Source organism: Eutrema salsugineum, unplaced genomic scaffold (assembly GCF_000478725.1).
Source record: "Eutrema salsugineum unplaced genomic scaffold, Eutsalg1_0 scaffold_3, whole genome shotgun sequence".
NCBI lineage: Eukaryota > Viridiplantae > Streptophyta > Magnoliopsida > Brassicales > Brassicaceae > Eutrema > Eutrema salsugineum.
In genome coordinates, this window is record NW_006256756.1 from 4266650 (window position 1) to 4279125 (window position 12476).

Below are 12476 nucleotides of genomic sequence, written 5' to 3' on the forward strand. Positions count from 1 at the left end.
GTACGAAGGATGCGGGAAACTCAAGTCGAAGACAAGAGAATAACTCAAGTGGTGCTGACGTGGCAGCGAAGAATTGGAGCTGGCAGGAAGCTGTTTTTAGAGATCGAATATCCAAGATATGGAGATTAGAGGATCTCAACAATAAGGAAAGAAGATATTCACGAGGGTGGAAAACGTGAATAAAGAGTAGTGAAAAGGGTTTCTGAACATTTACCCTTTAGAGAGAACAAGTCACAAAAAGCTAGCCGCACGAGAGGTTGGGGTTTTTGGTGAGCGTGTTCATTGTGATAGTTGCATAGCTGTTGCTGTGTTTAAGATTGGATAGATTAAGAATTGGTCAGTATCGAGTTGCAGGTGCAAGGTCGTGTAATTCTGATTAAACAGATCTAAAGGATTGTCTAAGTGATTCTTAATAAAAGGCAAAGAGTGTTTTTGCAATTTTCTGTGTTCTACTCTTAGTCTCTGTGATATAGATCTTACAACATGCTTATGCTTATGGTTGGTTTTGATCATTCTCCATGTTTGTTGAGCTGATCCCAATGTTAAAACCCGACACTCATCGCCAATTTTATAAAGAGGCATGCACATCACTTTGTGTTTACCTTGAATTGGATCGTATCCTAAAAAACATGTTATATCCTCCCAGCTTTCTTCTGGTTTGGGTAAGGTTAAGAACTGTCTCATTGTAGGGTTCCATAGTACAGGTTTTCCTGAGTCTTGGAAGCAGATCAAGCCGTGGACAGATTCCGTAGGGTAGAAGTAACTATGTTCTAAGGATTTCATTTGATAACGACAAATAGGCATAGAATTAAAAGTATTAGGATTAGACTCGTTCGAGTTCTGATGATCTTCCGGAATCGAGAAAACGAACAACGTGTCCCTTCAGCGAGTTTTGAAGGAGTTGGTGAAATATGGATCGCTGGTGATTGCTGGCCAAAGCTTTGATACGCAACGAAATCTCACAACAGATTTTGCAGGTAGCCTTAGGAGTACCTCTGAGATTAGGTCGAGAGGAAACGACGATGTTGATTTCGATATTGTTCCTCTTCTAGGGATTTTTTTCTTCCTTTCTTCTTCTTGCTCCATCTTTAGTAAAATTCTAATTTGTTCCTCACTCCCCCTCAATGATTTTCGCTCCTATATATATATATATATATATATGTTTTTAACCCTTTTTTGACATAAATCTCATAACTCATGAGCATAAACTATGTAATTTGAAGAATATATATATACATTTAAAAAAAACAAAGTTCCTATTAATCGTTTTGAGAAGATATATATTTTTGTTTTTAAAAAAAATTAAGTTCGTATTAATCGATTCGAAAGATATTTAAAGAGTTTGTTATTAATAATTCTTAGAGAGTTTGTTTTCAATAAATCACATTTAATTATTCAAAAATTGCTATAAATCCAGATTAATGTACAGAATCTTTAAGTTTTCCTTTTTTGATTGTTCGCATCTAATATAAAATAAATAAATAAAATACATAAAAATGTAGGAGCATGCGGTTTAAGCAAGTTAATCCTGTATCAGATTGCTTCTTGTCTTCACTTGGAAAACTGGAATACCTATAATTCTTTACTACTAATTTCGTCCTGAAGATCCATGTAACTCATAGAACTTGCTAACGACGGGAGAATCTGCAAAGGTAAACAAAAAATCAACCCTAAACTACTGTATCCGTTTTCTTAGGTTATCCTAAATGGTTATTTGACTAACTGGTAATTAGATCAGGATGTGAGATTTCATAAGAGATCAAATCTTTGTGTGTAGTTGCGATGGATCCACTACAAGAAAACAATCGTTTTCCAACAATTTGTTACGACGGTTTATAAATCGTCACAAATATACACGCTTTTACGATGATTTTACGAGAAAAAAATAAAACGTCGTAAAACCGTCGTAAAAAAAATCATCGTAACTTTGACGTATAATTTACGATGCTTTACGACGATTATACATCGATAAAGAGAGATTTGATATATATTGCAAAATCATCGTAAATTGGATGTAACATTACGACAAATATACGACGATCCAAATCTGATGTACAGTTACGACGATTTTACGTCGACAAAGAAGGTAGGTGAAGAACATTTAAAAAATGTTTACCTAACTAATGTCGATGAAATATTTTATCACACAATCGACGTAAAATCATCGTAATATGAAGGTTGGATGTAAAAGGGATGTAAAAAAATCGTCGTAAAAGCGTCGTAAAGTCCAAAATTTTGTTATAAATACATCTTCATTCCTTATTTCATTCACAACACATCATCATTCAAACATAAGAGCATTGTAAATCCTAATATATTGGGTTGTCCATTGCTGGAAACCCGAATTAGCAGTAATTTATTTGAAAAAATAAGTAATAATATTAAAAGGTTTACTCCATTTACGCGGCCTTACGTGACACAAGAGACCGTCTCTTTTATTGTCTAAACAATAGAAAGAGATTGTATTTTTGAGTTATTTTCAAGATGTCTATATACGAGCTAAGAAGCTGGATGTATATGCGTAAAAATTCAGATGGGGCGTTGATAGAAGAATTCAAGAACGGGTTAGAAATGTTCATGTATCAGGCCACAAATATGGAGAGAACGAAAGATAGCGGAAAGATGTTTTGTCCTTGTTTGAAATGCAAGAATACAAGGTATACACTAACCAAAACCGTGTGAACGCATTTATTAAATAGAGGGTTTATGCCGCAATTTTTTGTTTGGTATCTACATAGAGAAGGATATGGCAGTAATACTCATTGGAATGCTGGTAGTAGTAGTAATTATCAAAGTCATGTTGATTTTGATGAATCGAATTATGGTCATCAGCCTAATCAGTATCAATCTGATCAAGGTCTAGATCATGATAGGATGCATGAGATGGTGACTGATGCATTTCATGAAACGCATACTAGTAATGCTGTTGAGGAACCTAATGTAGATGCCAAACGATTTTATGATTTGTTAGACAATGCTAATCAGCCAATCTACGAAAGATGTAAAAAATGCCTGTCTAAATTATCGTTGGCAGCTAGGATGATGTCAATTAAAACAGATCATAACCTGGCTAAGGTTTGCATGGATGATTGGGCTGATCTTCTGAAAGAGTATCTACCGGAGGATAACTTGGCAGCGGCGACATACTATGAAATACAGAAGTTGATTTTTAGTTTTTGTATACCTTCTGAAATGATAGATGTATGTGTTGACAATTGTATGATTTTTTGGAAAGATGATGATCAGCTGGAGGAATGTCGATTTTGCCAAAAACCAAGATACAAGCCGCAAACTGGTGGGCGTAAAAGGATATCGTACCAACGTATGTGGTATCTCCCTATAACTGATAGGTTGAAACGGCTTTATCAATCTGAAAGGCCAGCTGCATCAATGAGATGGCATGCAGAACATACACAAGTAGATGGAGAAGTTGTTCATCCATCAGATGCAAAGGCATGGAAACACTTCAATAGGGTATACCCAGATTTTGCTAAGTTCAAACGGAATGTCTATCTTGGTCTATGCACTGATGGTTTTATTCCATTTGGTATGTCTGGTAGACAATATTCATTATGGCCAGTAATCCTAACCCCTTATAACCTTCCTCCAGATATGTGCATTCAAAGGGAATTTCTTTTCCTTAGTATTTTGGTTCCAGGTCCCAATCATCCGAAGCGAGCTCTCGATGTATTTCTGCAGGCACTCATACATGAGTTGAATCAGTTATGGTTTACCGGCGTTCGTACATATGACTGTTCAACGGGGAAAAATTTTACTATGCGGGCTGTGCTTATGTGGACAATAAACGATTTCCCCTCTTATGGTATGCTATCAGGATGGACTACACATGGGAGGTTATCTTGTCCTTATTGTCTTCATCGAACTGATGCGTTTCAGCTAAAACATGGTAGAAAAATCTGTTGGTTTGATTGTCACCTGAGGTTTTTACCGGATAACCATCCATATCGGAGGAACAAGAGGTTATTTTGGAAGAACAAAAGTGTACATGTCCCTCCACCCGTAAATTTAACAGGAGCTTATATACATGCGCAAATCAAGCATAGGGGGCAGAAGAAACAGTAACGCGTGGGGGAAACTGGCACATTCCTGCAAATATGTCTGAATGTTATGGAGTTCATCATAATTGGCACAAGAAAAGTATCTTTTGGCAACTACCCTATTGGTAAGATCATCTGCTCAGACACAATCTTGATGTCATGCACATTGAGAAAAACTTTTTTGATAACATCATGCATACAGTTATGAACGTAACAGGAAGAACAAAAGACAATGGTAAGTCAAGATTGGACTTACATGATTTATGCAACAGAAGTGAGTTGCATATACTGAGAAACGAGAAAGCACCTGTTCCTGTATTTCGGTTGAGTGCAGATCAAAAGTCAGCATTGTTCAAATGGGTTTTATCTGACGTTAAGTTTCCTGATGGATATGTTTCTAATCTTTCTAAATCTGCTGAGAAGGGGGTAAAGTTTGCAGGGATGAAAAGTCATGACTGCCACGTGTTTATGCAACGATTATTTCCATTTGCATTTGCTGAACTCTTGCCCAAAATGTTCATGAAGTTGTTGGAGGCATTGGTGCTTTTTTCTGGGATCTTAGTACACAAACATTATCAGTTGATGTAATAGCACAACTGGCATCGAATATTCCAATCTTGTTGTGCAATTTGGAAAAGATCTTCCCGCCATCATTTTTTGATGTTATGGAACATCTTCCTGTTCATCTTCCTCACGAAGCAGAGCTCGGTGGACCAGTTCAGTACAGGTGGATGTATCCGTTCGAGTGTTTCATGAAGCATCTTAAAGGTAAAGCCAAAAACCTAGCTAAAGTGGAAGGTTCAATTGTGGCGGGAAGCTTGACGCAAGATACTTTGCACTTCACTTCGTACTATTTTGCACCAAAAGTACGAACACGCAAAAGAGCTAATTGTCGATATGATGATGGAGGAGTTGGCCAAACATATGCAGTTGAGGGTGTATCTGACATATTATCGCCGTTCGGATGTCTTAGTGGAAAACTGAAGGAAGTTTGGTGGTCCAATGAAAAAGATTATCACACTGCACATAGGTATATCCTGCTAAATTACGAAGAGTTATCATCGTACGAGAGGTACATTTTTCCACTATATATATATATATATATATATATATATATATATATATATATATATTAGTCAGTCTTAATTAATTATTAGTTCTTTTTTCAGCACATTCGTTGATGAGGTTAAAGAATGCATCTCTAGGGTTTCTGAAACTGAAATCAATGATCGTAAAGATCAACACTATGTCCAGTAGTTAAAATCGCAAGTATGTATAAAATATAAATTAAAAGACTTTGATATATATCCAACATATATGATTGCATGCATATTTGCAAAATCAAGAAATTAAAGCAAGATTTTTTCTGATTAGGTGGACCCGAATGATCTGGATGAATTTCCAACATGTCTAATGGCAAAAATAACGACAACCTCCATGTATTTCACTCGGGGCTATGTTTTTCACACATACCGTCACGGTGCAAAGCGGGCGACAACTAACTATGGAGTTTGTGTGAGGGGTGAAATAGAGTTTTATGGAGTTTTGGAATAAATAATTGAAGTGGAGTATCCTGGATTGTTAAGGCTGAAAACTGTTCTCTACAAATGTGATTGGTTTGATCCAACTGTTGGAAGAGGGGTACGTCTAAACAAGTTTGGAGTTATTGACGTAAACAAATCACGACGGTACAATAGGTTTGAGCCATTTATATTAGCTTCTCAGGCGGAACAGGTCACATTTCTACCATACCCCCGAGTTCTAGCAACAGGAACCTCATGATTAGCAGTAGTTAAAGTGGCTCCGTGGGGCAAGATTGTAGGAGTTGAGGATGTTCCACTGCAACAGGACACTTGCGTAGATCTGACTGAACCAGATGTTGATGAGGAGATTTTCTTAATTGACCCTCAGAATAGGCAAGTTGAATATCTTCCCGATGATACAGAAGAAGAAGGTGATGAGTTTGCTGAAACCGATGATGATGATGACGATTTGGTGGATTGGGTCAAAATCCAAGGTACGAGGGTATAAATGTTGGCCTATTATGATGCTTTTACGACGGTTTAATGAACATTCGTCGTAAAATCGTCGTAATGCTCAAACGCTGTGAACATGACATGTGTCGTGTCATGCACTGGTACGATGGTTATACAACCAAATCGTCGTAAAACCGTCGTAACGTTACGACGATCACAAAATTTATATAAGGGATGCGAGTTTTCCTCCTTCGTCGCTCATTCCTCACTTCTCTCTCTCTCTCTCTACAAATACTCTCTCTCTCTCTAGCTCTCCCTCCTATCCCTCCTCTCCAGCCTTAATTTGTAAGTTTTTTTTAAAAAAATCATTATAATTTATATTTCGTTTAAATTTTAATCCTTAGATAGATATAATTAGGGGAATTAGTTAGATTCGGAATTTAAATAGGCCCGAAATTTAAAAATAAATTATATAATTAGTAATTTAATTTTGTAGATTATTCATATGCCTCCCCGGACCAAGAGATTCCACTACCGGGAGATGGTTGATCCGGACGCTACCGCTCCGTCCGCCACAAGTATGGGGTCCGCCATCCCGGAGTCTTCGCGAACACAATGAACGGTTTTGCAACCGGTCATTGTACCACAGCCTGCACCGACTCCACCATCACCAGCCGAACCAGCAGCACCAGCACCAGCCGCAGCCCCGATACAGCCTGAATCGTATGCCCAATTTACGGTTGAGGATCTTCTACGACAACTGGGTCGTGGGAGTATGAAGAATCTCGATCTGGATCGAGCCCCAGGGACATTTTGGTATGAATTTTTTTTTAACACATTTTTTTATTTAAAAGATTTATATTTATAATTAATTAAAATATCTAACCAATTTTTTTTTTTACTGACTAGGTTTATGACCGACAACGCAGTCGGTCGTAACGTTTCCGACATCATCAAAGGGTTCTTCGTACAACCTCATACCAGCTGGAAGAAGCTAGATCAGACAACTATGGACACTTGGTTCAAGTGTTTCGCGGTAAATTATTTAAAATTACGATTTATATTTTTATTTTTTATTTTTTACAATAATTACTAACTCTTTTTTTTCTAGCAAAATTGGCATTGAGAAACTTCTACACACGAACGTGTGAAGGCGGCCTTCAAAGAGAATGTCAAGTACTGGTTCAACAACACTGTTTCTGACTGGAAGCGGAAGTGGGAGGTCGATGGCAACAAGGCCAAGCCGGCGCCAATGGCCGATACCGTCTGGGAGGGTCTGGTGCACCATTGGTTGACCCTGCACAATCAGACTATTGCCGCCAAGTGTTCCACATCCAGGTATTTTTGTAAATTAAACTAAAATGTGTTTAATTTATAATATTATATAGGTTTAATTACAAATATAATTACTATATTTTTCATGAACGCTACTGACGATGCGGGAAATTTAAAGAACGTCTCGCACACTTCCGGCCAGATTCCTTTCGCCGGAAGATGACTTATGATGGTAAGTTTTTATTAATAAGTTTTTTTTTCAATATTATCTGTCTTGTTAATAATTTCAATTTGATTTTGTAGGTCGAAGAAAACGGGGGAGAACTTTCTCCGATGACGAAGGTCTTTGCCGAGACCCATAAGAAGAAGAACAGCGAATTCATGGATCCTCGGGCGGAAGAGATCTACAACGCCGCCTGTGCACGGATCGGCAGACGCAGCTCACTCAGCAGGCACCTCCGACGTCTTCCGGAGGTAGCTCGGTCCAGTCCACCCCGACATTGATGGTGGCGGAGATGGACCAGATCTTCGAAGAGGTAAGTTTAATTCACTTTCTTTTTCCTATTTAGTTTAATTTTAACTTTATATTGTACTGTTTTACATAAGTTTCCTACATTTTTTCAGGTTGTCATTCGGAAGAAGGGCCGGGTTTTAGGGATGTGATCCATCCGTGATACCCCAGTCGCTACGGCGACTGGTCATGTCCGGTGATAACACCGGATTTTGACCATTTTTATGGATCACTTTAATATCTTTTACAGGTGTTTTTACTCAATTTTCAAAGGTTTTCAAAGGATTTCTATGTTTCCGGATTTTAAAAGACTTTTCAGGTAATTTGGGATAAAGAGGCACAAAATGGAACAAAAGAACTCTTTTGGATAAATGCAGACCGTCAGAACTCTCATGGAGAGACGAAGACCTTCTCACCGTCTGATCATCCTCAAAATTGGACAACTTATAGAAGAATCAACCAGCTTTCAAATGCACTTGGTTTGAAGACATTCCAACGGTTGGATCTCAAGATATTCCATTAGCCCCAGAGCCACTCGAAGTCGGCCAGCAAGTCACGCGACCGCGGTGATCAACCTATTTCCCGCGGTCAGAAGCTTCCCGACTGCGGCCAACCAGCCAATCCCCGCGTCACAACACTCCCGACCGCGGCAATCAATCTCCGAATTAAAGCCCATGTATCTGAAGCCCAAAGTCATTCTCAGCCTCAATTCCAGAACCCTAGAGACAGTGGAGTATTGGAGACTATAAATACATGTCATTTAGGTCGTTTTAGGGAGAGTAATACACACTTTACAGAAACCCTTTTCCTTTAGCCGTTTTTATGAGATTTTTGTAGAAGATTGTTCAAGTCCGAGTTCTTCAATAGAGAAGCTTTCTTTATCTCTTTTCTTTACTGTTTTTCATTACTTTTATTAAAACCGATGATGATGTCGACCTCAGCCATGTCTGAGTAGATCCTGAGTTGGGCTTAGGGTTCCCGAAAGGGGCTCTCATAATCGATTAAGACATCTAGGTTTATAGATCTGGGATTTCGACCTGTTCTTTGTTTATTATTGTTCTTATTGCATGTATGCTTGATTGATCACCTAGTATCTGATCTAGATAGTTAGTGTTGCGAAAGTTTTCATAAAGTATCAGTCCTAGAATGAAACAGGCGATTTTTCCGTAGGAGTGGAAACCTACCTGCGGCGAGATCGTGAGTATTGACGAGTCTTGTGCAGCTCTTGCGTTCTCTCCCTTCCAGGGCCAGAGTGGAAACCTACTGGTCAGGGTTGCGAGAAACAGTTGGTTATGATCACGACAGTGACGTAGTCATACCGCCGTACTCTAGCTCTAGAACCCATATATCGATATCCGTCAATCCCAATCTATTTACCCTAGTGTTAAAACCGATTATGATCCCTTAGAGTTCCCAAAAGCTCAGCGTTTTTAGCCATAGTTTACAACTCCATCGATTTTTATTACTTTCTTAGACCTGCATTTCAATTCCCTTAGTTCGATATTTTACTTGCTTAATTTACCTTTCATGCGATATTTCACTTGCTTTATTAGTCTTTCATTCGATATTCTGCTTATTCTAATTGCATTTCATTCGATTTTCTTACTTGCTTTTTAGGATAGATTTATTTGGTTTCTTTGTTTTTAGTTTAATTCGCAAAACAAACAACCAACCTTTAAAACCAATTTAGTCTAGACATAAAGTTAAAAACCGTAGAAGAATATCAGGCACACAAATCTCTGTGGATTCGATCCCTAAATACTACAACTGATTAGCTGTGCACTTGCGGCTTTCATTTGTTTTGTTAAGGGTAAAACTTGTTCCCTCACGCAGTTGATACGACATCAAGTTTTTGGCGCCGTTGCCGGGGATTTGTTTCGCTGCCTTTTGTTATTTTTCTTGTTTTAACTTCTGTTCTAGACACCTGATCTCTAGTTCTTTCTTAAAGTTTTGCTGAATTATCTTTCCCTTCTTTTGTTTTTCTCTGAATTGCATGAATTCCAGGCGCAGACCTGTAGAAAACATTCCAATTCTAGACGAGATAGACAGACACGAAAGAGAACTTCGAAGACTTAGACGAACGCAAGGAATGGCCAACGACGACCAGCCTGGAGATCCTATTAATCGAACTTTAAATATGGACCAAGACGGGTCCGAACATGGAGAAAATGAAGAGAATGATCACAGAGGATGTGATCATGCTCGACAAGATGGAGAGGAGGATGAGGTTCCTCCAAGAAACCACCAGCCCACTTATCTGAAGACCAAAGTCATTCTCAGCCTCAATTCTGGAACCCTAGAGACCATGGAGTATTGGAGACTATAAATACATGTCATCTAGGTCGTCTTTAGAGAGAACCCTTCATACTTTACAGAAACCCTTTTCCTTTAGCCGTTTTTATGAGATTTTTGTAGAAGATTGTTCAAGTCCGAGTTCTTCAATAGAGAAGCTTTCTTTATCTCTTTTCTTTACTGCTTTTCATTACTTTTATTAAAACCAATGATGATGTCGAACTCAGCCATGTCTGAGTAGATCCCGAGTTGGGCTTAGGGTTCCCGAAAGGGGCTCTCATAATCGATTAAGACATCTAGGTTTATAGATCTGGGATTTCGACCTGTTCTCTGTTTATTCTTGTTCTTATTGCATGTATGCTTGATTGATCACCTAGTATCTGATCTAGATAGTTAGTGTTGCGAAAGTTTTCATTAAGTATCAGCCCTAGAATGTAACAGGCGATTTTTCCGTAGGAGTGGAAACCTACCTGCGGCGAGATCGTGAGTATTGACAAGTCTTGTGCAGCTCTTGCGTTCTCTCCCTTCCAGGGCCAGAGTGGGAACCTACTGGCCAGGGTTGCGAGAAACAGTTGGTTATGATCACGACAGTGACATAATCATACCGCCGTACTCTAGCTCTAGAACCCATATATCGTTATCTGTCAATCCCAATCTATCTACCTTAGTGTTAAAACCGATTATGATCCCTTAGAGTTCCCAAAAGCTCAGCGTTTTTAGCCATAGATTACAATTTCATCGATTTTTACTTGCTTTCTTAGACCTGCATTTCAATTTCCTTAGTTCATTATTTACTTGCTTTATTTACCTTTCATGCGATATCTTACTTGCCTTATTAGTCTTTCATTCGATATTTGTCTATTCTAATTGCATTCCATTCGATTTTCATACCTGCTTTTATGATAGATTTATTTGCTTTCTTTTGTTTTAGTTTAATTCGCAAGAAAAACAACCAACCTTTAAAACCAATTTAGTCTAGACATAAAGTAAAAAACCGTAGAAGAATACCAGGCACACAAATCTCTGTGGATTCGATCCCTAAATACTACAACTGATTAGCTGTGCACTTGCGGCTTTCATTTGTTTTGTTAATGGTAAAACTTGTTCCCTCACGTAGTTGACACGAACACATCAAATTTTTGGCGCCGTTGCCGGGGATTTGTTTCGCTGCCTTTTGCTATTTTTCTTGTTTTAACTTCTGTTCTAGACACCTGATCTCTAGTTCTTTCTTAAAGTTTTTCTGAACTATCTTTCCCTTCTTTTTTTTCTCTGAATTGCATGAATACCAGGCGTAGACCTGCAGGAGACATTCCAATTCTAGACGAGATAGACAGACACGAAAGAGAACTTTGAAGACTTAGACGAACGCAAGGAATGGCCAACGACGACCAGCCTGGAGATCCTATTAATCGAAATTTAAATATGGACCAAGACGGGTCCGAACATGGAGAAAACGAAGAGAATGATCACATAGAAGGTGATCATGCTCGACAAAATGGAGGAGGATGAGGTTCTTCCAAGAAACCACCAGAACCGAGAGAGAGAAGGACGTGAAGACCTTGATCCACCCATCAATGCAGCCGATGGTGACCACCCAGCAATGCAGCCGAATGAACGCATTCACCGCCCCATTCCGCCAGCAAATCAACACCGAAGACAAGTCAGGAACCATCGCATAGCTGATTTTGATGCACCTACTCAAAATTTTCAGAATCGATCTGCAATTCAAGTACCATTTCCAAACCGGAATGAGTTTGAAGTCAAGCCTCAAATCATCTCATTGGTGAAGCAAAACCAGTTCCATGGAGTTCCTTCTGAGCATTCAATGGACCATATCGAGCTTTTTGAAGAAATTTGCAGCATGATGAGAACAAACCAAGTTCCACCTGACTATTTAAAGTGTAAGTTGTTCCCTTTTTCATTAGCATATAAAGCTCACCGTTGGTTGAAATCTTTGCCTGCAGGATCGTTTACCAATTGGGAAGAATGCAGAAATGCTTTCCTGAACCACTTCTACACTAAGTCAAGGTCGAATCAGTTGAGAACAAAGATCTCAAACTTTCAACAAGGGCCAACTGAATCTTTCTATGAAGCCTAGGAGCATTTTAAGGAGTATGAACGTGACTGCCCTCACCATGGATTTCATGGATCAAGCCTGCTGAGCACATTTTACCGAGGTTTGCAATCAAAATACAAACTTTCACTTGATACAGCTAGCAATGGAGATTTTGGACAAAAGACGATAACCCAAGGAAGAGCCCTCATCGAAAATTTGGCTCAAGCCAATAGCAATGATTGTCCTGAATATGATCGATCAATGAAGCAAGCCAGAACAGACAACAAGGAGATAACCGAGTTGAAGAA

General features: G+C 38.8%; 1 non-coding gene across 1 annotated transcript; it reads right to left on the reverse strand.

Annotated features, from left to right (window-relative positions):
- Nucleotides 1–12148: 12148 nt before the first annotated feature.
- On the reverse strand, nucleotides 12149–12254 carry LOC112085778. Its single transcript, XR_002899076.1, has one exon. It is a non-coding gene; the product is annotated as a small nucleolar RNA R71 (small nucleolar RNA).
- Between the last annotated feature and the right edge of the window lie 222 nt (nucleotides 12255–12476).